At 39.5% G+C, this 23,483-nt stretch overlaps 1 protein-coding gene across 1 annotated transcript in view; it reads left to right on the plus strand.

The window, feature by feature from the left end:
* The window catches only part of RAP1GDS1 (Rap1 GTPase-GDP dissociation stimulator 1), a 306,019-nt gene that overhangs the window by 91,297 nt on the left and 191,239 nt on the right, over nucleotides 1-23,483 (plus strand). The window lies entirely within an intron of this gene.

Consider the following 23,483-nt stretch of genomic DNA (forward strand, 5'->3'; position numbering starts at 1 on the left):
GATTATCTTTGTATTTACAGCACATTGCATTGTGCTTCACACATGGCACTCAATGAGATTTCAATGAATGAATGAATGAACACATATTGTATTTTTAACTATGACTAAAGGAGAGAGCCTAATTGAATAAAGCACACAGGAAAATGTTGATTAAATAGCGAAAAAGTAATAGTAACTCATCTTGAGTGTTTTCAGCCCATTTTAATTGTAGTGATTAATAATGGCATGTAAGCAAATTGTGGCTTAATACAAACAAATAAGACAGGTAATTTTCTTCTAACTAAAACATATCATGGGACTGGTCTATTTGTTAACATATATTGATCAATTAAATTGGAGAGTAAAAAGATAATGAAGGAGGTGCAAAAACTGCATGCAGTTGTCAAGATTCCAAGGAACATCAAAGGTCCTGTGGGTATTCAGTTAATCATGCAGGTCTCTACCTCAACAAAACCAAAAGTGCCCTTGCTGGTTTCACAATACCCCCTCATTTTTTGGATCTTCAAAGATCACTAGATTGATATTTACCACACCTAGATCAAGATATGAAGATAAAAGTGATTTTCACCTGGACGAAACTGGACTAGCTCTGTGGGAGATTTATAGTTCATACTTACACCAAGATCAAACATGCCCACCCTAACCAGATATCAATCTCACTTGCATGACTGATCAGAAACTGGGGTAAAAAAACTTTAGCCTATGGACCAAATCCGGCCCCTCATCAGTTTTGTAAATAAAATTTTATTGGATCACACTCATGCCCATTTTTTTCATGTATTGTCTATGGCTGCTTTTATTCTACAATGGCGAAGTTGAGTAGTTGGGACTGAAATAGTATGGCTCACGAAGAGCTTAAAATATTTACAATCTGGTCCTTTACAGAAAAAGTTTGCTAAACCCTGATCAAGAATATAAGCTTTTTAACCAAATTACTATTGTCAACTTCCCCCTCGATAATTAAATAAATAAAATTTAATTTTCAGTTCAAAAAAAAAGGGAACATACCTCATCATAATAAAGGCCATATGTGACAAACCCACAGCTAACATCATACTCAATGGTGAAAAACTGAAAGCATTTCCGCTAAGATCAGGAACAAGACAAGGATGTCCACTCCCACCAGTTTTATTCAACATAGTCTTGGAAGTCCTAGCCATGGCAATCAGAGAAGAAAAAGAAATAAAAGGGATCCAAATTGGAAAAGAAGTAAAACTGTCATGGTTTGCAGATGACATGATGCTATACATAGAAAATCCTAAAGATGCTATCAGAAAAAACTACTAGAAAACTACCAGAGCTCATCAGTGAATTTGGTAAAGTTGCAGGATACAAAAGTAATACACAGAAATCTGTGCATTTCTATACACTAACAATGAAAGATCAGAAAGGGAAATTAAGAAAACAATCCCATTTACCACTGAATCAAAGAATAAAATACCTAGGAATAAACCTACCTAAGGAGGCAAAAGATTCTGTACTACAAAAACTATAAGATGCTGATGAAAGAAATCGAAGAAGACACAAACAGATGGAAAGATAGATCATGTCCTTGGATTGGAGGAATCAATATTGTCAAAATGATGATACTACCCAAGGCAGTCTACAAATTCAATGCAATCCCTATCAAATTACCAATGGCATTTTTCACAGAACTAGGGAAAAAAAAAATTTAATTTGCATGGAAACACAAAAGACCCTGAATAGCCAAAGCAATCTTGAAAAAGAAAAATGGAGCTGGAGGAATCAGACTCCCTGACTTCAGATTATACTACAAAGCTACAGTAATCAAGACAATCTGGTACTGGCACAAAAACAGAAATATAGATCAATGGAACAGGATAGAAAGCCCAGAGATAAACCCAGGCACCTATGGTCAACTAATCTATGACAAAGGAGGCAAGGATATACAATGGAGAAAAGGCAGTCTCTTTAATAAGTGGTGCTGAGAAAACTGGACAGCTACACGTAAAACAATGAAATTAGAACACTCCCTGACACCATACACAAAAATAAACTCAAAATGGATTAAAGACCTAGATGTAAGACTGGAAACCATAAAACTCCTAAAGGAAAACATAGGCAGAAGCCTTTTTGAAATAAATCATAGCAATATTTCTTTGGGTCTGTCTCCTAAAGCAAAAGAAATAAATGCAAAAATAAACAAATGGACCCAATTAGGCTTAAAAGCTTTTGCACAGCAAAGGAAACCATCAACAAAATGAAAAGACAACATACAGAATGGGAGAAAATATTTACAAATGATGCTACCAGCAAGGGATTAATTTCTAAAATATACAAACAGCTCATATAGCTCGAAATATCAAAAAACCAAAAACAACCCAATCAAAAAATGGGCAAAAACCTAAATAGACATTTCTTTAAAGAAGACATACAGATGGCCAACAGGCACATGAAAAGATGCTCTACATCACTCATTATTAGAGAAATGCAAATCAAAACTACAATGAGGTATCACCTTACACCAGTCAGAATGGCCATCATCAAAAAGCCTACAAATAATAAATGCTGCAGAGGGTGTAGAGAAAAGGGAACCCTCCTACACTGTTGATGGGAATGTAAATTGGTGCAGCCACTAGGGAGAACAGTATGGATGTTCCTTAAAAAACTAAAAATAGAGCTACTATATGATCCTGCAATCTCACTTATAGGCATATATCTGAAGAAAACCATACTTCAAAAATATACATGCAGGGGCTTCCCTGGTGGTGCAGTGGTTGAGAATCTGCCTGCCAATGCAGGGGACACGGGTTCGAGCCCTGGTCTGGGAAGATCCCACATGCCACGGAGCAAATGGGCCCGTGAGCCACAATTACTGAGCCTGCGCGTCTGGAGCCTGTGCTCCGCAACAAGAGAGGCCGCGATGGTGAGAGGCCCGTGCACGCGATGAAGAGTGGTCCCCACTTGCCGCAACTAGAGAAAGCCCTCGCACAGAAACGAAGACTCAACACAGTCATAAATAAAAAAAAAAAAAAAAAAAAAAAAATATACATGCAGGAACTTCCCTGGTGGCACAGTGGTTAAGAATCTGCTTGCCAATGTAGGGGACATGGGTTCGAGCCCTGGTCTGGGAAGATCCCATGTGCCGCGTAGCAATTAAGCCCGTGCGCCACAACTACTGAAACTGTGCTCTAGAGCCCGCGAGCCACATCTACTGAGCCCGCGTGCCACAACTACTGAAGCCTGCGCCCCTAGAGCCCGTGCTTCGCAACAAGAGAAGCTACCACAATGAGAAGCCTGTGTGCTGCAAAGAAGAGTAGCCCCCACTCGCCACAACTAGAGAAATCCTGTGCACAGCAACGAAGACCCAACACAGCTGTAAATAAATAAATAAATAAATAAATAAATAAATTTATTTTAAAAAATGCACCCCAGTGTTCATTGTAGCACTATTTACAATAACCAAAATATAGAACCAACCTAAATATTGTCCATTGACAGATGAATGGATAAAGAAGATGTAATACATATATATATATATACACACACACACATATATATGTATAAATAACCAATAGAGGAAAGGAATCTGAAAAAGAATATGTATGTGTGCTGTATACCTGAAACTTACACAATATTGTAAATCAACTATAATACAAATTTTTGCAAAAAAAAAAAGAATATATGGAGAAAGCAGAGAGGTCTAATTTAGATTTCTAGACTTGTACAAAAAGGCCCTGAAAAATGGGAATTCTTTATCTTTCAACATCATGGCTGAAGCTTCTCCCTCATCCCCCTTTATCACCCCCGCCCCTACTTCTTTATAATCAGGCTTATAACTGTGAACAGTTTATCATAATTAAACCTTGCGATTCAAAACCTATGGTAGGACTTCCCTGGTGGCGCAGTGGTTAAGAATCCGCCTGCCAATGCAGGGAACATGGGTTCGAGCCCTGGTCCGGGAAGATCCCACATGGCCCAGAGCAACTAAGCCTGTGCACCACAACTACTGAGCCTGCGCTCTAGAGCCCGTGAACCACAACTACTGAGCCCGCGTGCCACAACTATTGAAGCCTGCGTGCCTAGAGCCCGTGCTCCACAACAAGAGAAGCCACCGCAATGAGAAACCCGCGCACCACAACAAAGAGTAGCCCCCGCTCACCACAACTAGAGAAAGCCTGCGTGCAGCAACGAAGGCCCAATGCAGCCAAAAATAAATAAATTTATTTTTTTAAAAGAAAGGTATAAAAAAATGTTTTATAAAAACCTATGCTATATCAGAATTCCACAACTACTTGTACATCATATATCCTAATTCTTTATCCTAAGTTCTCACTTTTTCAAAAATAATGGTCTTCTTTTTATCAACAGTCCTTCTCCTTCTGACAACTCTAGTCAATCTGTTTATCTGTTCCTATTTTCCCACAAATATCTTAAATGTAATACTTCCTTATGTACATGTTCTTAGCACTATTTTCTCCCAGCTTCACACTTGCTCATGCATCATTTATCTGCTTCCATAGCTTTCATCATCATTCTGTACAGCTAATTTCCTCTCACTTTGACCTTTCCTTTAAACCTCACACGTGCATTTCTAAATGCTGTACATCTTCATGTGGGTGTGTTGCTTTCCTACTCACACTTGTCTGGTTTGACATCTAAATCATTATCTCTGCCCACAAAAACAAATCATAAAATACACACAAAGATAGAGCAGCTGTTCATTGTCTATACTCCCTAACTCAGTTAATTGCATCATTCGCCTACTGGTTGCCAAAGCTAGAAACAAGAGAACCCTCTCCACCTTCTACATCTAACCAAAGTTAAAATTCTGAAGATTCTTGAATTTTAAATGTATTTAGAAATCATCTTCTCCATGTCATTTCCATTACTCTATTTTATAACTTCGTCACTGAATAACTTTAAAATAGTTGCAAATTATTCCTGTCTTTGGTGGACTATTTTTCTAATTTATCCCTCATATTGTTCCCAGGCTTATCTTATTATAATACAAATCTGATCATGAAACATCTCTGTTCAAAAATCTTCAGAATTCCCTATTGACCTCCAAAATAAAAATATTTGGGGTGACATTCAAGGCTAATCATGCCCTGAGCTACCTTTTCAAATTTATTTCCAACTAAACCCCATTGTGAAACTTAAACTCTAATAATATTGAATTATTTTCCATTTTCCAGACATATCTGTGGCATAAGAGTTGAGTCATTTTCCCCACCCACACCCCTATGCCGACCATCCTAAATTCGTTTGAGAAACAATAGGTGGTCATAGTTTGGCTGACAATTAGATTTTGGTTTGCTGAGGATATGATGCAAGCTGGCTAGAGAAAGGGGAAGGGGGAAAAGAGGACTAAGTGATTAGAAAAGCTGCTGAGGAGATTCTGAGGAAGGAATAAGGCAGTTATAAGAAAGAGAAAGAGCAGAGTTTTAGGCTATTTTGCTATATGACTCCTGTTTTCTCATTAAATCTTTAGTAAGGCTATTTCTAAGCAATTCTCTCACAGTTGGATTTATTTAAAGGCTAAAACTGAGTGGCCTGGCTTGAAGGTGTGCCTGAGGCTAGTCCAAGATGAATTTTGGATTCCATTTAACTATGTATATATTCACTTCCACTTTTATATTGTAAATTTCCTTGAAGGCCTGAATCATGTTTTATAGTAACTGATCTCTGTTTGTGCAATTGATTTGGATTCTATCCATCTGTAACTTGTATTTCTCCTGTGATTTCTATTTTAATATTATCTCTGTGTTCTATTCTCCCAACCGCTCATAGTACAATCAGCTGGACAAATGAGTTGGCTCTCTTCCACAGTCTTATCTCCTGTATAATCCTATCACTGTCACCAGCGTAGCACATGCTCAGAAGAGCTCCTTGCGTCTATTCATTCATCTCCCTGAATCAGAAGTCTAAAGCTATTAAGATTCTTTTGAAAACAGCTGTTCCATTAGACATCCTTCCCGCTACCAAACAACTGTTGCTGGATATGACCCATCTCCCATTAAACAGCATTAGATGTGAGACACTTTTAATGAGGCTTGTGATATTCTATCTTTAAAGCTGTCTCTTCCAGGGCACTAAATTAGAGCATGCAATTGATGTTTAAAAGAAAATCATTCTAGACATTGTTCTAACAGTGCCAGTTTACAAGAAAGATAAAAATCCTTATTCTTACTATTGTTACATTCTAATACAGGGAGAAAACAAACAAATAAAACAAGAAAATATCAGATAACAATAAGGCTATAAAGAAAATAAAACAGAGTGATGTGATGAAGTAACTGATTACTTTAGATTTGTTGGTTTGCGTACATTATATAGGTGAGGCAACTGAGTTCCTCTACAATAATTGAGCTGTGACCTGAATGACAAGAAGGAAGCAGTTATGGAGAGAGCATTCCTGGCTGGGGGAATATCTGGTTCAATGGCTCTGAGGCAGGAATGAACTTGGCATTTTTAGGAAACAGAAAGAAAGGCAGTGTAAGGGGGAAAAGGGTTTAAAATGATGACAAAGATGCAAGCAGGATAGATTACATGAGGCCTTGTAAGCCAGGGTAAGGAGTTTGGGCTTTCTTCTAAGTGAGGTAGGAAGTTTGGGGGGGGGTGGTTAGCAGGGGAGTGATGGATCTGATTTACATTTTATATAATGATGACTCCAGCTGCTGTGTAGAAATTAGATTGTAAGGGGCAAGAGAAAAAGTCAGAGACCCTTAGAGAAATCTAGGCATGAGAAGATGGTGGTTTGGACCAGGGTTGTGTAACAGAGAAGTGGACAGATGTGAAATATATGTTTTGAAAGAAGGAGAATCAGATGGATTGGGGTGGGGAGGTGGAGGCAGGTCGTAAGGAACACAGAGTGAAAGGGAAGAGTAAATGATGAGTTCTGGGTTTTTGGTTTAAACAAAATGAGATGGTAAAGATTAGGAAAGAAGCAGATTGGAGATGAAAGGATGATTGAAATTTCTTTTTTGGCTATATCAAATTTGAAATGTTTATAAAACAAGCAAGAAGAAGTATGGTAGGTAGCTGGATATACAAATCTGGAACTCAGTGTCAAGTGGGGATAGTGTGTAAAGGAGAGAAAGGAAGAGAAAGAAGGGAAGAGAAGAGGGCCCACCTCATGCTGAGGTGAGCAGAGGAGAAGGAGCTCTGAGCTAAGAGGAAAAGCAGAGCATGACCTCTTCTTCTCCACTGTGTTCCAGACTCCTACATCCAATGTCTACTTTATAATCATTCCCAAACAACCAATAAGATATCCTTTTCCTATGTTGCTATTTGAAGAAATTCTAGGATTTGCCTGTGAGCAGCTAACCCAGTATGCTTATTTGTTCTAAGAAGACAAGTGTTTCCAATGACTTCCTTCCTTTGACTGATTCCTCTGCTGCTGCAAACCACCTGCCCCCCGACCCCAAGTCATTTCTGAACTCAGCATACTCTGCTACCCAACTCTGGCATCTGAATGTTCGTGCTTTTCCCTGATAGTACAAGTCCTGTTGTGCTTTTTGTTTTTGTTTTTAGCATTTTATGCCTGATTAAATTCCATCTGAGTAATTGAAGAGCTTCTTAAAGGAAGTATTTTAGATAGAAAATACCTTAAGCATATAGCTTAATATTCACCACCCACAGTAAGTGTAATCTTTGGTAAATCCTTGAAACTCATATCAATATTACCTCACTTCTAAAATATGTGCCAAAAGTTATGGAAAATATATTAAGTGAATGAGTGAATTTATAAATGTATATAATACGTACCTGAAGAACAAAAGTTGGATCACCTGTCTTCCAATGTAAAAGTCATTGTTATAACCATTGTCTGCATATAGTTGGTGCTTAATAATTGCACTGCAATAGGGTGTTTTAACATGAAGTCTCTACTATACCGAGTGTTGTCAGAAGGAGCAGTCACCCCAAAGTCACTGTTTTACTGTTTTGCTTAGGACCATGCTGCCAAACCAAATGTCCCTCCTCTTCATCCTGCTCAGAGAATATGGTTTCCAAAATGGAAGGTGCAAAACAAAGCAATGGGGAGCACGAGTAAAATATTAGACGTGACACATTTATTTTGTACCTAAAAAATATGAAGGGACTTATGCTTTTCTAATACTCAGTGTGCTGACTGACACTCCTGTCCTCACTTGCTCCACAAGTCAAATACATAGCATCAGGATGCTATGCATTGATTTCCTTTCTATGTGTGATACTGTACCATGGTTTGTGTGCTACACAGAATGTTGTCAATGTGATTAATTTTTTAATAAAATAAGATCTTTAAAATAATAGTGGAGCCTTGTAATAAGCAAGGGCTGACCATGAAAGTCTTTTTACCACACAGTAACCAGTATACTGGTTTTCTTAGAGAAAGGACTGTCCAACTGAAAGCTGAATAACACTTACCTTGTCAAGTAAGCTTGGCAAGTGTGCCCAATTTGCTAACTTTTTCTATGAACGCAAGTGACGGTCAGATATTTTTGAAAAAATAATACTCTTAATCAGTTTCTTCAAGGTAAAGGTGACATTTTTCATAATGAAGGAGAAAGTAACTGCTGCTCAAAAGACATTTGGGCTAAGGAGAGAGCTTTTTTAAAAAAAATTTATTTATTTATTTTTGGCTGTGTTGGGTCTTCGTTTCTGTGCGAGGGCTTTCTCTAGTTGCGGTGAGCAGGGGCCACTCTTCATCGCAGTGCGCGGACCTCTCACTGTCGTGACCTTTCTTGTTGTGGAGCACAGGCTCCACATGCGCAGGCTCAGTAGTTGTGGCTCACGGGCCCAGTTGCTCCGCGGCATGTGGGATCTTCCCAGACCAGGGCTCGAACCCGTGTCCCCTGCATTGGCAGGTGGATTCTTAACCACCGCACCACCAGGGAAGCTCGAGAACATTTTTAAAATAGATACTTGGAAATGTTCCATTGTTATGTAATTTTGTTGTTGAAAACAATTTAAATGTAAAACTCTTAATATCTGCACACAAAAACTTGGAAATTGAGTTTTTAAGATTGTTTTTAACAAATCTTCCATAAAGATCCTCCTTTAATCTCACTTTAAAAAATGAGTAGTTTCAGTGAGTTTTGAACCCATTTCTTAAAAATATAAAAATGCGGGCTTCCCTGGTGGCGCAGTGGTTGAGAATCTGCCTGCCAATGCAGGGGACACGGGTTCGAGCCCTGGTCTGGGAGGATCCCACATGCCGCGGAGCAACTGGGCCCGTGAGCCACAACTACTGAGCCTGCGCGTCTGGAGCCTGTGCTCCACAACGGGAGAGGCCGCGATAGTGAGAGGCCCGCGCACCGCGATGAAGAGTGGCCCCCACTTGCCACAGCTAGAGAAAGCCCTTGCATGGAAACGAAGACCCAACACAGCCATAAATAAATAAATAAATAATTTAAAAGAAAAAAAGAAAGGCTACAACAGAAAACTTCTTTGAAAAGGCTAAATTATTATAAAAAAATATATATATATATATATATAAATGCAATAACTTCTGATTAGTTTGTAAGAATGACTGACTGATATTGGGGATGATATATGTTGGCTAGCTGAATTTCAACAAAACCCTTTGCATAATTGGGGATGGGTTTGAAAAATGAGTATCATGATTTAGCAGGCACAGCTAGTGGTGTACTTCTTCCATCTGGCTGTACTTATTTTTGTGAGAAAGCTCTTTCAGCTAAAATAGCCATTAAAACCAACATGGGAATAAACTGAACTTAGAATCAGACTACTGAGCCACTATATCACAAGGTATTAAAACAAAATTTTTTAATTGATGAGGAATTGTCAACCAAATTGCTCTCACCAGAAAGGGCAAGGAGGCTGTTGAACCATTGATAAATAGAATAAAATAATACGAAAAATATTATTTAATCTTTTTTATCTAATCATTCTTAATTTCTATTTTAAGTTCTACAAAGTACACATTACAGAACATTATTAAATATATATAATTAATAATTATGTAATTATAATGTATTAAATTGTTCAAAACTTTTACTTAGGGGTGCATAATCAAAAAGAAATTTGGAGATCACTGCTTTAGTAGAACTAGTCACATCATGCCTCAAATTCCTCTTTATTTCAGTCATCTTTGGAAGTACAAGTTCCTTCATCATCCATTATAACCTGCTCTTCCATTCCCGTACTGCTCTGTCATCTCCTAATGTGACTGAATCCCATCTCAACCTTTCCTCTCTGCCCTCTAAAAAGTTTGAGTCTGAATCAACAAATTTCTTATGGTAAGCTAATCACCACAGATGGCTACCAATGGATCACAATTCCTGGTATTGACATTATTGTGAGACCCCTCCCTTGAATCTGGACTGGTCCCGTGACTCACTTTAATCAGTAGAATGTGATGATGATGTGCCAGCTCTGGGTATAAGCCTCAAGGTCTGGCAGATTCCACTTTTGTGCTTTTGGGAAGCCTAAGCTGCCATGTTAGAAGTCAGTCGTGTGGAGAAGGAAAAACCCTGAGATAAGAGAGAGAGAGATGCACTGGTACCCCAAGTGAGCCCAGCTTTCCAGTCATCTCCACTAAGACACCAGATATGTGAATGAGCTAATTGGATTTTCCAGCCCAATCAAAGCTCCCAATAGCTTCAGCCCCATATGACATCATGTGAATCAGAAGAATCACCCAGGGGCTTCCCTGGTGGCGCAATGGTTAAGAATCTGCCTGCCAATGCAGGGGACACGGGTTCGAGCCCTGGTCTGGGAAGATCCCACATGCCGTGGAGCAACTAAGCCCGTGAGCCACAATTACTGAGCCTGCGCGTCTGGAGCCTGTGCTCTGCAAGAAGAGAGGCCGCGACAGTGAGAGGCCCGCGCACCGCGGTGAAGAGTGGCCCCCGCTCGCCGCAACTGGAAAAAGCCCGCACACAGAAACGAAGACCCAAGACAGCCAAAAATAAATAAATTAACTAATTAATTTAAAAAAAATTTTTTTAAATGCATGCACTCCAAAAAAAAAAAAAAAAAAGAAGAATCACCCAGCTGAGCACAGTCAATCTGAAGTATCTTGAGAGATAATAAAATTGCTATTTTAAGCCAGTGAGTTTGGTGTGGTTTAGTAAGCAGCAACTGATAACAAAACCATCTGTTACATTCTCAATCTTCAGGAAATCTTCCCTTCCATCTTTTGACTTTCCACTTGAGGACACTTTACCCTACAGGCCTCTCGAGTGACATCTGCTTTTCCCCCTCACACTCCACCTACTACGGAGCCAATAGATAGAGTAGGTGTTCTCCTCTCTCCCCACTGTCCTCCTGCAGAGACCTCTGCTCTCCTGAAGCTCATGCCATCTGTCTGCATCCCTCTCTAAATCATGCTGCTGCCATCTGCTGATCTCTCGGCCATTCCTCTTCACTCATAGATCACCTAGCCCCGGCTCACACTCGCTCCTATTTTTGTCAGCATGCTCTGTGATTTCACTGTGCATGTGGATGACCTAGCCTATACCTTTCCTCTTCGTTCCTTGACTTCTTAACTTTCCCTCTTCTCCTCTTCAGCCACCTGTTCCCATGGTCATGCCTAGAGTAAACGGAACTACCTCTGAAATACAAATTTCAAATATCTTATCTTTTTAGCTCACATGCACTATTAACTGCACTACAACCATCCTTTGACCATATCAGAATCTAATAAACAATGAAACTTTGAAGAAAATAACCAAACTGATATATTATACTTTTCATTGATAATTACACACCTCACATGGGCATTAAACACTGCGCAGTAATAGTACTTAATTTCTGCATTAGCTTTGAATTCATAATTTTGGACACAACTACTTCAGGTTGTCTCTTCTCTCCTCAAATTGCTTATCTCTCCTTACCCTCCATTAATGATGTGCCCTCACGCTTCATAAATAAAATAGAAGTTATTCAGTGGGGGCCCTCCATCTTCCTGCCATCAAATCTACCAGGCCACCTGTATCTGTATCTTTACTCCTGTTACAGAGATTCACTTCAGGTGTCCGTCTCTCGGGCCCATTACCCAGTTAGAGCTCTGGGTCCCATTCCCCCTTGCCTTTCCAAAGGTTTTGTACCTCCAGTTATTCTACTCTGCATCACTTCATCACTCCATTCACTTCAGTGTAAAAACAAAAAAACTTCAAACATCACTTATCTCCCTTATTATGCCATTTCTCTGCTCACCTCCATGGTAAAATTTCTTTTAAAAATGTACACAGGCAATCACCTATCTATCAGTCCTTCAAATTCTAAATCTGGTTTCACTTCCTGGTGTTCACAAAAATTACTCTTGCATAATCACCAACAATCTTTTCTTTGCCAAATCCAAGGACTGTAATTCTGTTGCCGTCTTATTTCTTTCCCAGTTTTCCCAATTGAATACATGGCTCCACCATCCACGCAGTCATTTAAACCAGAAATCTCAGCCTTAATTAGCCTTAATTACTTAGCCTTAATTCCTTCTTGACTGGCTGCCCTAAATCTAATTCATCAGCAAGTACAGCCTTTCTACCTGTAGACCTCTAATTCTCTTACTTTCCTCCTCCACTGCCCTGATATAAGCCATACCATCTCTCAAACCATCTAGGAGGCAGTAACTCTTCCTGCTAGATGCTCTTCTTATTTCGACTTGTCTCCACAGCAGCCAAGGTGATCTTTCCAAATTGTATATCAGTCTATGTAACTACACTACTGAAAACCCTTCACTGCTTGTTGTTTGTATTTAGAGTGAAATTCAAACTCTGTATCGTGGCCTGTAAGACCCATCAGATGGAACTGTAAGGGTAATATTTATTTTTCCCCTCCCCTCCACACAGTCCATAGAAAGGAGAGAACTTTCTCTCAGCAGGGAGAAAATCATGGAAATAGTCCCATTCTCTCTCAGCAACTGCCCCCTCCACTCTCATCCCTTAGTACTCCTTCCCCGGAGTAGGAAGAGGGAATTATCTCACTGGTGAGATGGCAGCGGGAATTGAGAATGCGTGGCTCAGAGACTTCTTGGGTTCTTTCTTTCAGAATGGCTTAATTCTCCTCTGCCCTTTAGTAACTAGCTTGCCCTTAGAGGGAAAGCCTGCACTTCAGCTCTGCTGGGGAAAACAGGGGAGGTGATAGCAGTGGGAGGAGTATTAGGAAGCCCATTTGGCTGAATTCTCCAATCAGCAGAATCAGTAATACAGATGCTATTTTGACCTCTATCTAATCTGACTCCTGAGTCCTATATCCCACTTGTTTTTAAATTCTGGAATACCACAGAGGGCTTTTTTTTTTTTTTTTTTTTTTTTGCATCCATTAAAGCCCCAAATTCAGCATTAATGGACTTTTCACTACCTCTGCAACTTCATTTTTTGCCACTCTCCTCTACCTACTAGGCTTCAGTTACTCTGGCCTTCTTTTATTTCCTAAAACGTAGCCACAATTTTCCTGCCTCTGGATCTTTGCACTTGCAGCTCCCTCTGCCTGAAGAGTTCTTCCTGTGGCTTTTTGTGTGATGAGCTTCTTATCTTCAGGTCTCAGATTAGTTATCATGTTCTAAGAGTGGCCTTCCCACAAAATGTAATGTTATAAATTACTTCCCCACTGTCATTTTTGTCTGTCCCAGCTCCTTATCTGCTTCCCTTATAGTACTTATCCCATCTTTATGTTTTGTTTATTTGCTTGTTTGTCCTCCTCATTCAAATGTGCTCAATAAAGGAACAAGTCTTTATTGTTCACTGTTGTATCCTCAAGTCTTAGCTGACAGTAGGCTAGTATTAAATATTTGTTGAATAAATGAATGATTACATGGAAATAGCAATGCAGAATTAACAGCCTGACTTGCTGACTTGATAATTACAAAGTGTAAATTCTAATTAATTTCCATATGAATTTTTCATATTCCTTTAATTGTTTTGCTCCCAGAAAACCATGAATTGGTTTATTTACCATAAAAACCTGGTTCAAGTCTGATTACTTCAGGAATATGAGTCAACTTAATCAATGATGTTTGTTGAAAATGTACATTTTGTGTTAGCCAAAGAGTTTGTTCGTTTTTTTTTTCCGTAAGATGGCTCTAGTAGTTGTCTTTAACTTCATTAGAAACAATTTTGTTAGATTGTATGTGACAGCTGTCATATCAGAGTGCATTTTAAAAAAAAAACTTATCAAAATTGGTGAAATTTTGTGTAGCCATTTTAAGATTGAAGATGGAAGGAAAAATGCAACATTTTCGGCATATTATGCTTTATTATTTCAAGAAAGGTAAAAACGCAACTGAAACGCAAAAAAAGATTTGTGCAGTGTACGGAGAAGGTGCTGTGACTGATCGAACATGTCAAAAGTGGTTTGCGAAGTTTCGAGCTGGAGATTTCTCGCTGGACGATCTCCACGGTCGGGTAGACAAGTTGAAGTTGATAGCGATCAAATCGAGATATTAATTGAGAACAATCAACGTTATACCACGCGGGAGATAGCCGACATACTCGAAATATCCAAATCAAGCGGTGAAAATCATTTGCACCAGCTTGGTTATGTACATCTCTTAGATGTTTGGGTTGCACATAAGTTAAGTGACAAAAACCTTCTTGACCGTATTTCCGCATGTGATTCTTTACTTAAACATAACAAAAATATTCTGTTTTTAACACAAATTGTGACGGGCGATTAAAAGTGGGTACTGTACAATAATGTGGAATGGAAGAGATCATGGGGGAAGTGAAATGAACCACCACCAACCACACCAAAGGCCAGTCTTCATCCAAAGAAGGTTATGTTGTGTATATGGTGGGATTGGAAGGGAGTCCTCTGTTATGAGCTCCTTCCGGAAAACCAAATGATTCATTCCAACAAGTGCTGCTCCCAGTTAGACCAAATGAAAGCAGTACTCGACGAAAAGCGTCCGGAGTTAGTCAACAGAAAACGCATGATCTTCCATCAGGATAATGCAAGACCGCGTGTTTCTTTGATGACCAGGCAAAAACTGTTACGGCTTGGCTGGGAAGTTCTGATTCATCCGCCGTATTCACCAGACATTGCACCTTTGGATTTCCATTTATTTCCGTCTTTACAAAATTCTCCTAATGGAAAAAATTTCAATTCCCTGGAAGACTGTAAAAGGCACCTGCAACAGTTCTTTGCTCAAAAAGATAAAAAAGTTTTGGGAAGATGGAATTATGAAGTTGCCTGAAAAATGGCAGAAGGTAGTGAGTGGATCAAAACGGTGAATACGTTGTTCAATAAAGTTCTTGGTGAAAATGAAAAATGTGTCTTTTATTTTTAGTTAAAAACTGAAGAAATTTTTTGGCCAAGCCAATAAAACTATTACTAGATTCTAGGAAGGAAAAAAGGACATAAAAGAGTGGATCTGGATAGTGGATCTAGAAAGACAAATATGTATATCCATGAAATGATTAAAACACATATATAAAATAAAAATTAAAGTCTATTTTCCAGCATGATTAAATAACTAGTTAACAAATTTATCATGTACACTCACATATACATATCACATATGTATCATCTATGCATATAGGTTTTTGCTAATTGTCATACATTTAATGGAACAAAATAAATTTAGTATTAACTACCAAGGTAGGCAGAATAATGCCCCTCCACCCCCAAGATATCTACGTTCAAGTCCCTGGAACCTGTCAGTATGTTACCTTTGGACCTAGAGATTATATACTAAGTGACGTAAGTCAGACAGAAAAGACAAATAACATGATATCACTTCTATGTGGAATATTAAAAAAATGATACAAGTGAACTTATTTACAAAACGGAAACAGATTCAAAGACATAGAAAATAAACTTATTGTTACCAAAGGGGAAAGGAGATGAGGGATAAATTAGGAGTTTGGGATGAACAGATATACACTACTATATGTAAAACAGATAAACAAGGACCTACTGTATAGCACAGGGACCTATATTCAATATCTTGTAATAACTTATAATGGAAAAGAACCTGAAAAAGAATAGATATACATATAGAGAGAGAATTGAATCACTTTGCTGTACACCTGAAACTAACAACATTGTAAATCAACTGTACTTCAATAAAAAGAAAAAGAAAAAAATAAAAAATATATTACCTTACACGGCAGAAGGGACTTTGCAGATGTGATTAAATTAAGGATCATGAGATGGGAAGGTGATCCTGGATTATTTTACTGGGCCCAATATAATCATGAGGGCCCTTAAAAGGGAAAGAAATGGTCAGGAGAGTGAGAGGAAGGGATGTGATTGCAGGCTGGAAGGAGCACACAAGCTAAGGAATGTGGGCAGCCTCTAGAAGCTAGAAAAGTCAAGGAAACAGATGCTTCTCTAGAGCCTCCAAAAAGGGATAAAGCCCTTCTTTCTAACACCATGATTTTAGCCCAGTGAACTCCAATTTGGACTTCTGACCTCCAGAACTGTAAGCTAATAAATCTATGATGTTTTAAGCCAATAATTTTGTGGTAATTTGTTACAGCAGCCATGGGAAACAAATACATTAAGCAAACTTTATTCAGTCTTTACTACTTTAGAATCTTCAGGATCATCATTATGAGAATCAATTATCAGTGAACTGTAGGTAAAGAGACATGCTGGTTAATGAGGTTTTCTGTTCAGAAGTCTGAATAAGCCAGTTTTTGTTATAGGAGCTTTATAAGCACTAACAACTTCTTAATCAGGGTTGCATGAGATTAAGTTAGAATATGTCTCCTTAAGGAAGTCTTCAGGTGAATTTTAAAGTGGATAAAAGAGGACCCCTGAAAAGGAAATGGTGGAGACTTCAAAAGGATCTGGAAAAATCCTAAGTAGGGAAAATGGGCAATTACTGGTGATTTGGGCTACACAAAAGTATATGAAGAAAAAAAAAAAGTGTACGAAGGAAGCAAGATAATCTAATCAGAACTCCTCTTTTGAATTACTTTATTTTTATCTAAAACACCACTCTTAAAATGCTTACATATGTTTCACAAGAGGAATGGATGGTTATAAGCCTATTGGCATAGATCACTAGATTAGCTTCCCTTAATTCTGAAAAGAAAATCATTCATGAACCAGATAGTTAACCTTGCCAGTGTGGAGAAGTAGGTAAGATAAAATACAGGTGTTTCTTTTTCATGAAGTGTTACAGTGGAGGTGAGGTTAGGGGTGAGGAAACAAGTTTACATGAGGCAATGCGATGAAATGGAAGGAGCGTGGACTTTGAAATCAAACAGACTTGGTTCAAATTCCAGCTCTACCTTTTATTGGTCATGTGACACTAGGCAAATTAATTAAAATATCTTGTTTCTCCATTTCCCTATCTGTAAAATATCTAACTCACGTGGTTAGTATTAGATGTTAGTGTTATTGATACATGAGAGTTTTTGACACATAAATAATCCCAAGAGCATCAGACTAATTTCAGTTAAATCCCAGTTTTGCCTTAGGCCAGTCCAGGGTAGGAGAAATGAAATGTTTTAAGACTTGGAGGATTTCTCTAGCAAGTTTGTGAGGATATGTACATGTGGGTGGGTGGGCTGGAGCGTGGAGATAATCTTAGGTAGTAGAACTGAATGCCTCTGTCAGAACCGTGCACCGTGAGGAAAATATTCCTTAAATGTGCAAGACAGTTCATGTTTTCTCCCCTTGACAGACCTATTATAATTTACAATATTTACAAAGACAAAATGTAAGACTCAGAGACACAGCGAACTATCCCAAAAGACAAAATTAACTGCCACAAAGGTGGTTAGAGGTAGGCTAGGACTCAGCATTCTTGTGTCTTGAACTCCCTTTCCCTCCATGGTAATGCACTCAGCCATCAGGTCTCAATGTTCTCACGCCACCTATTCATTTTACTTTGGCACGACTTTCTCATTATTATGAAACATGAAAGAAAAAATGAGGCGACAAAACTCAGTAAGCAGTCTGTAGACTGAGATGTCACTTTCTGAGCTGGTATCTCACTAAAAACCTTTTAAGGACTGAGTTAAATTTGAAGTTTAGGGCTTCCCTGGTGGCGCAGTGGTTGGGAGTCTGCCTGCCAATGAGGGGGACACGGGTTCGAGCCCTGGTCTGGGAGGATCCCACATGCCGCGGAGCAAGTGGGCCCGTGAGCCACAATTGCTGAGCCTGCGCTCCGCAGCAAAAGAGGCCGCGATGGTGAGAGGCCCGCGCACCGTGATGAGGAGTGGCCCCCACTTGCCACAACTAGAGAAAGCCCTCGCACAGAAACAAAGACCCAACACAGCCATAAATTAATTAATTAATTAATTAATTAATTAATTAATTTTTAAAAAAAGTTCACCTTTAAAAAAAAAAAAATTTGAAGTTTACAGGAAGAAAAGGAAACAAAGTTTATCCGTACTTACCAAACCATCTAAAAACATACAAACGTAATGAACATATCCCTGCATGTCATGATTTAGAATCCTAGATGCATAGCAAACTTCTAACCCCCCTTTTAATGCAACAGAATGGCAAAGCCAACTGAAATTAAAATAGGCCAAATATTATTTCAGGAATAACTGAGCCTATCTTAATCAAAAGTAGCTTTATTCAATACTCATAAATAGTATAGTAACACAGAGATTCTGTCTTTTAAACTTGTAAAGTTCAGAGAAGAAGGAGCACACAAAAACTATTTTAAAGACAATGAAACTCACTTCAAATAAAAATATTTTACAACATAGTATTTTTAATCTGTTGAGGTCACACAAAATATAAGGTATTTTCCCTCAACACATTTATCTACACATTATTGCAGTGAGGATTTGAGTCAGAGAGGCTTTGATTTGACTTCTGCTTCCTTTATGTATTAGTTGTAGATCCTAAGTTAAATTATTTAACCTCTCTTAACATGTTTCATCATTTGTAAAGCTGAGATAATAATACCTCACCCTGAGTGCTGCTATATATTTAAAATAAACAATCCTAAACAACATCTGATCAATCACCAAGCCAATACCACTTCCTTAGTATTTCTCAGGACTGTCCATTACTCTCTATCCCTACTGCTTCTATTTCAGTTCAGCTCACATTTGGAATATTGCAACAGTCTCCCAGCTTCTAGTCTAGACCTCATTCTTAGGCACTTTCCACTTTGCAACTACTCAAATATAAATTTAACTATGTCATTTTCAAACTTTAAACCCTCCAGTAGCTTCCTGCTGCCCTCAGGATACTGTCCAATATCTTACCTCAGCCATCAAGGCCCTACAAGATTTGATCCCTCTTACTTGTCCACTTTGTTCCATGACCTTCTCCCTTTCCCCACATCTGTGCACATCTCACTGTAGCCACCAACTGCTTGCAGGTTCCTCAAAGAAGCAAACTCTTGTCTCCAGGCCCATGTACATAAAGCCTTTTGATTGGTTGACTTCTGTTCCTCCTTCAGGTCTCTGCTGGATGGCATCTTCTCCAGGAGGCTCTCCATGACAGGGTTAAATGTCCTACCTATATTCTTCCACACTACTCTGTCCTATTACTTACAGCATGTACTCTGTTCACTTGTCTGTCTCTACCACTGTACTCCTCGAGGGCCAAAACCCTCTTATTCACCCTTGTGTACCTAACTCCTAGACAGAATGTCACATGCTCTCAGTAAGTATTGCTTTTTTAAATCTACTACTTCTTCTCCTGCCCCCTATATTGTTTTCACTACATTCCATTTCTCAGAAACTTTCAATGGTTCCCTGTTTCCTACCTTATCAAGTTCAAATTCCTTTGGCTATTTTAGGCCCTCATAATCTGTCCCTCTTACTACATTTTTCAGTCTTATTTCCCAATATGCCTCAACATGTACCTTTCTATGGTCTTATGAATATGACGTCTCTGTGCCTTAGCTCATACTCTTTCTCTCTTGGAATAGATTCCTTTCTTCTCATAATATCTTCAAAAATATTCTATCCATCCACATCTTATGAAGCCATCTTTGACTTCTTTGACTAGTGTTCTTTATATGTTAGTACTCACAGATTTAGGCGATTTTCTAATAGGAAGAAACTTTAAAAATAGACTGTTCCTACTCTCGTTTTGCATGATGCGTACCTACACCTATCTCTTAGAGCACCAGCACAGTGCTGAGCTCAGAAGAGATGCTCAGCAACTACCTGACTGATTGCAAAGTGCTTCGTCCCATCTGAAAAACGTATATAGGACTTCCCTGGTGGTCCAGTGGTTAAGACTCCGTGCTTCCAATGCAGGGGGCACAGGATCCATCCCTGGTCGGGGAACTGAGATCCCACATGCCGTGTGTTGTGGACAAAACAAAACAAATAAAAAATGTATATAATCTAGGCCTATAATTGTTTGCAATATGTAGACATTGGTAATTTGAGGTGACAAACTATGAAAAAAGAAAATTTAGATTTTATAAGATGTAGAAAATGGTTAATATAGGAAGTAAACGAGAGGAGGGGGTGGGATAGGATTACAGTGAGCTAGGGGTTAAGACATTTCAGTTGTTCAACCTGGACTAGCCTAACCCCACTGAGGCCTTTCAAAACTATAGAGTTTAGGCAGAAGACTGTTCACTGACAAACCATTTTTTATCACTGCAAAGTCCAGTTAACTACTCCAGTGAGATTCCCTTAAATGCTATTCAGAACATCATGGGGAAGAAGTGGCAATCAGTTCCCTATTTACCTTTTAAAGAACATTCTTTCTCTTCTCTTTCTACTTCCTCTTGCTCTGCCCCTCCCAGTGCATTTCCTTTACAGAATTTAAAGCACCTTCTAACCTTTTGAAGTTTACATGCATAAATGAGGTAAGTTTTGTTATAAACCTTGTCAAAAGGTAGTGCTTATGACCCTTTCTAATAAACATTTTCCTTGATACTTCTCTTCACCTGCCCCTACCCCAATAATTTGTTACACAAATAAATCTGTGATACTTCATGAATATATAGGTATTTCTGGATAGAATTTCCTCCTTCACTTTGTAGCAGGCCTAATCAAATCCTGAGCATTGCTTAACCTGAAGCATGAGAACTAGTAGATTTATTCTGGAAAACTCTTTTGACATCAGGAGTATATTTTCTAGCTATTTATGTGATCAATGACTGGAAGTTTCATCACAGGAATTTTTCTAATATATAAGTTTTTTGAGAGCAGGGACCATAGTTTATTCTTTATCCCTAATGCCTACTATAGTGCCTGATACACAGTAGGCACTCAATAAATCTCTATTAACCGAATGAGTGAATAAATTAGTACAAAAACTAGTCCCTACCCTTTAGAAGATTCATAGTTTAAGACAGAAACAACACAGATAGCAGCTGTCATCATCATCAATATTTATTGCATAACTGATTTTACTTGGTAAGGTGCTAGAGTTTATTAAAAGAATATTGACACCATTCTTGCTTTTTAAAGACAAAAACTCTGAAAGAAAGAATGAAAAGACTTTCATTCATACAACAGATTTTTACTGAGCATTTGCTCTGTGAGCATTTGTTCTGGCACTGAGGACATAATGGCAAATAAGGCAGACAAAAATTCCTGCCCTTGGAGAGCTTAAATTTAAATGGGGTGATAGCTAATAAGCGAAATATATATTATTTTAGTGATAAGTGGTAAGGAAAAAATAAAGTATGGAAGTGGGGCTAGTGTTGAAATTTTAGATAAAATGGCTAGGGAAGGCCTCACATAGATAAGATTTGAATAAAAAGATATTCCTATGACATTCCTATGACAGGAGAAGACAAGGAAGGGGAGGGGAACTGGTGTGAAATGGGTAGGCATTATACCGGCCCACATCTGCATGTTGCAGTCAGTATTGGGTCTCACTATGGTTACACAGCAGTGCAATGGGATTCACTATGCAGTTTGCCTGGACAGCCCTGTGGTTTTAACTGGTAGGGGTGCTGAGGGGATGGCTTGTGGATTCGAGCAGAACAAAGAAGGCACCTAAACTAGTGTCAGGTGGGAGGTCACAGAACCTCTTCAGCTGCTTTTGCTAGTTTCAATTTATGCATCCAAACAAAAGGTAAAAGATGCTCTTAGAAATTATTGTAATATATAACTACAAAAGGAAGGTAGCAGGAAAGACGAAGCAAGTGAACTTGAGAATCTGGAAGAGATTAATGTAAGGTTAAAGAAAGAGAGAGGGACAAAAAATGAGCAGCAATACAAAGGCCCAAGTCTGGTCTAGTCTTCTGGAGAGCTCCAAAATGAAAGTGGAACATGGTAGGGGTGTGTGTGGGGGTGTGTGTATGTGTGTAGCTTGCATCGGTATGTGTTATGGATTGACTCACGTTCCCTATAAAATTTATATGTTGAAGTCCTAACCTCCAATACCTCAGAATGTGACTTTATTTGGAAATAGGGTCACCGCGGATATAATTAAAGATGAGGTCATACTAGAGTAGTTGGGCCCCTAATCGAAAATGACTGGTGTGCTCATAAAAAAGAAAAATTTCAACAGACATGCCATGTGAAGTCTGCTGTTATGCTACCATAGGCCAAGGACCTACCAGAAGCTAGGGGAGGCCGGGAGGAAATCTTTCCTTAGTGCCTTCGGGGTGAGCATGGGCCTGCCCACACTTCGATTTCAGACTTCTGGCCTCTAGAACTGTAAGAAAATACATTTCTGCTGTCCTAAGCCACCCAGTTTGTGGTACTTAGCAGCCCTAGGTAACTAATTCTGTTCTGTAAGACTATTTTGAGGCAAAAAGCAAGAGCATTCTTATATCACACAAAGGAAAGCAGCGTAGTAGGAGTGAAGAGCCTGATTGTCTTGGGCATCACAGAAGTCTAATAGTTTTCACTTCTGTAGTTCTATTGTATTTTCTTGTTTTATCAAACCTTTTTATCATCATGTTTCCTTTTTGTTTTAGAAAATCGGCTGTCTGCTCAACGAATTACAAGGCCTATTCTGACTTGTGTGCTTGTGATATGACTGTTAAGAGGGGCCACGGATGAAGGGCGAGGGGCACCTTTTTCTCAACACTTGAGTCGAAAGAGCAAAAGTTGAAAAGGGAGAGGAATTTCCGTTGAGCTATTCAGCATCTCCCTCTCACAGGTTGTGCTGCTGACGGCGCCCTTTCCCTTGCAGGACTGCAGTTGCTGCTGCCTCGGTAGAGCGACCTGATCCCTCCCCCCAGCCACCAGAGAGCGTTCAGGCCACGACCAGGCTGCGGAGAAATGGCAGGTTTCCCCCAGCCTCCTCCCCCAGGGTAGAGGACCCACGACCAGCCTCCGCCCCGCGCGCATGCCCAGTTGGGAGGGCGCCCTCAAAAGGGAGCGCGCGGCTCAGGTTTTCCCCGCAGTTAGGGGGGTGTCGGGAGCGGGCGGCGGCCCCGCGGACCGAGGAAACTCCGGCCGGCGGACCCTGCGGGGCCGCAGCCGACTCAGTGGACTTTTATTTTCCCGCCGTGGCAACCTTGTTCCGGCCGCGTTCCACGGGAGCCGGGCACAGCTGGGCACATCCCGGGAGGGTGGAGCCCGACGGCCAGGGCACCCTCGTTACGTGGCTTTCCAGGTGTCCTCCGGGGAAAGGAAGGCCGCACTCCTCTAGGAAGGAGGACGACACACTCTCCGAGGACATCCCGGGGCGATCACTCCTCTCGCTGCCCGGACTTCTCTCTT

This window comes from Balaenoptera musculus, chromosome 5, assembly GCF_009873245.2.
Source record: "Balaenoptera musculus isolate JJ_BM4_2016_0621 chromosome 5, mBalMus1.pri.v3, whole genome shotgun sequence".
In the NCBI taxonomy this organism is placed as follows: Eukaryota; Metazoa; Chordata; class Mammalia; order Artiodactyla; family Balaenopteridae; genus Balaenoptera; species Balaenoptera musculus.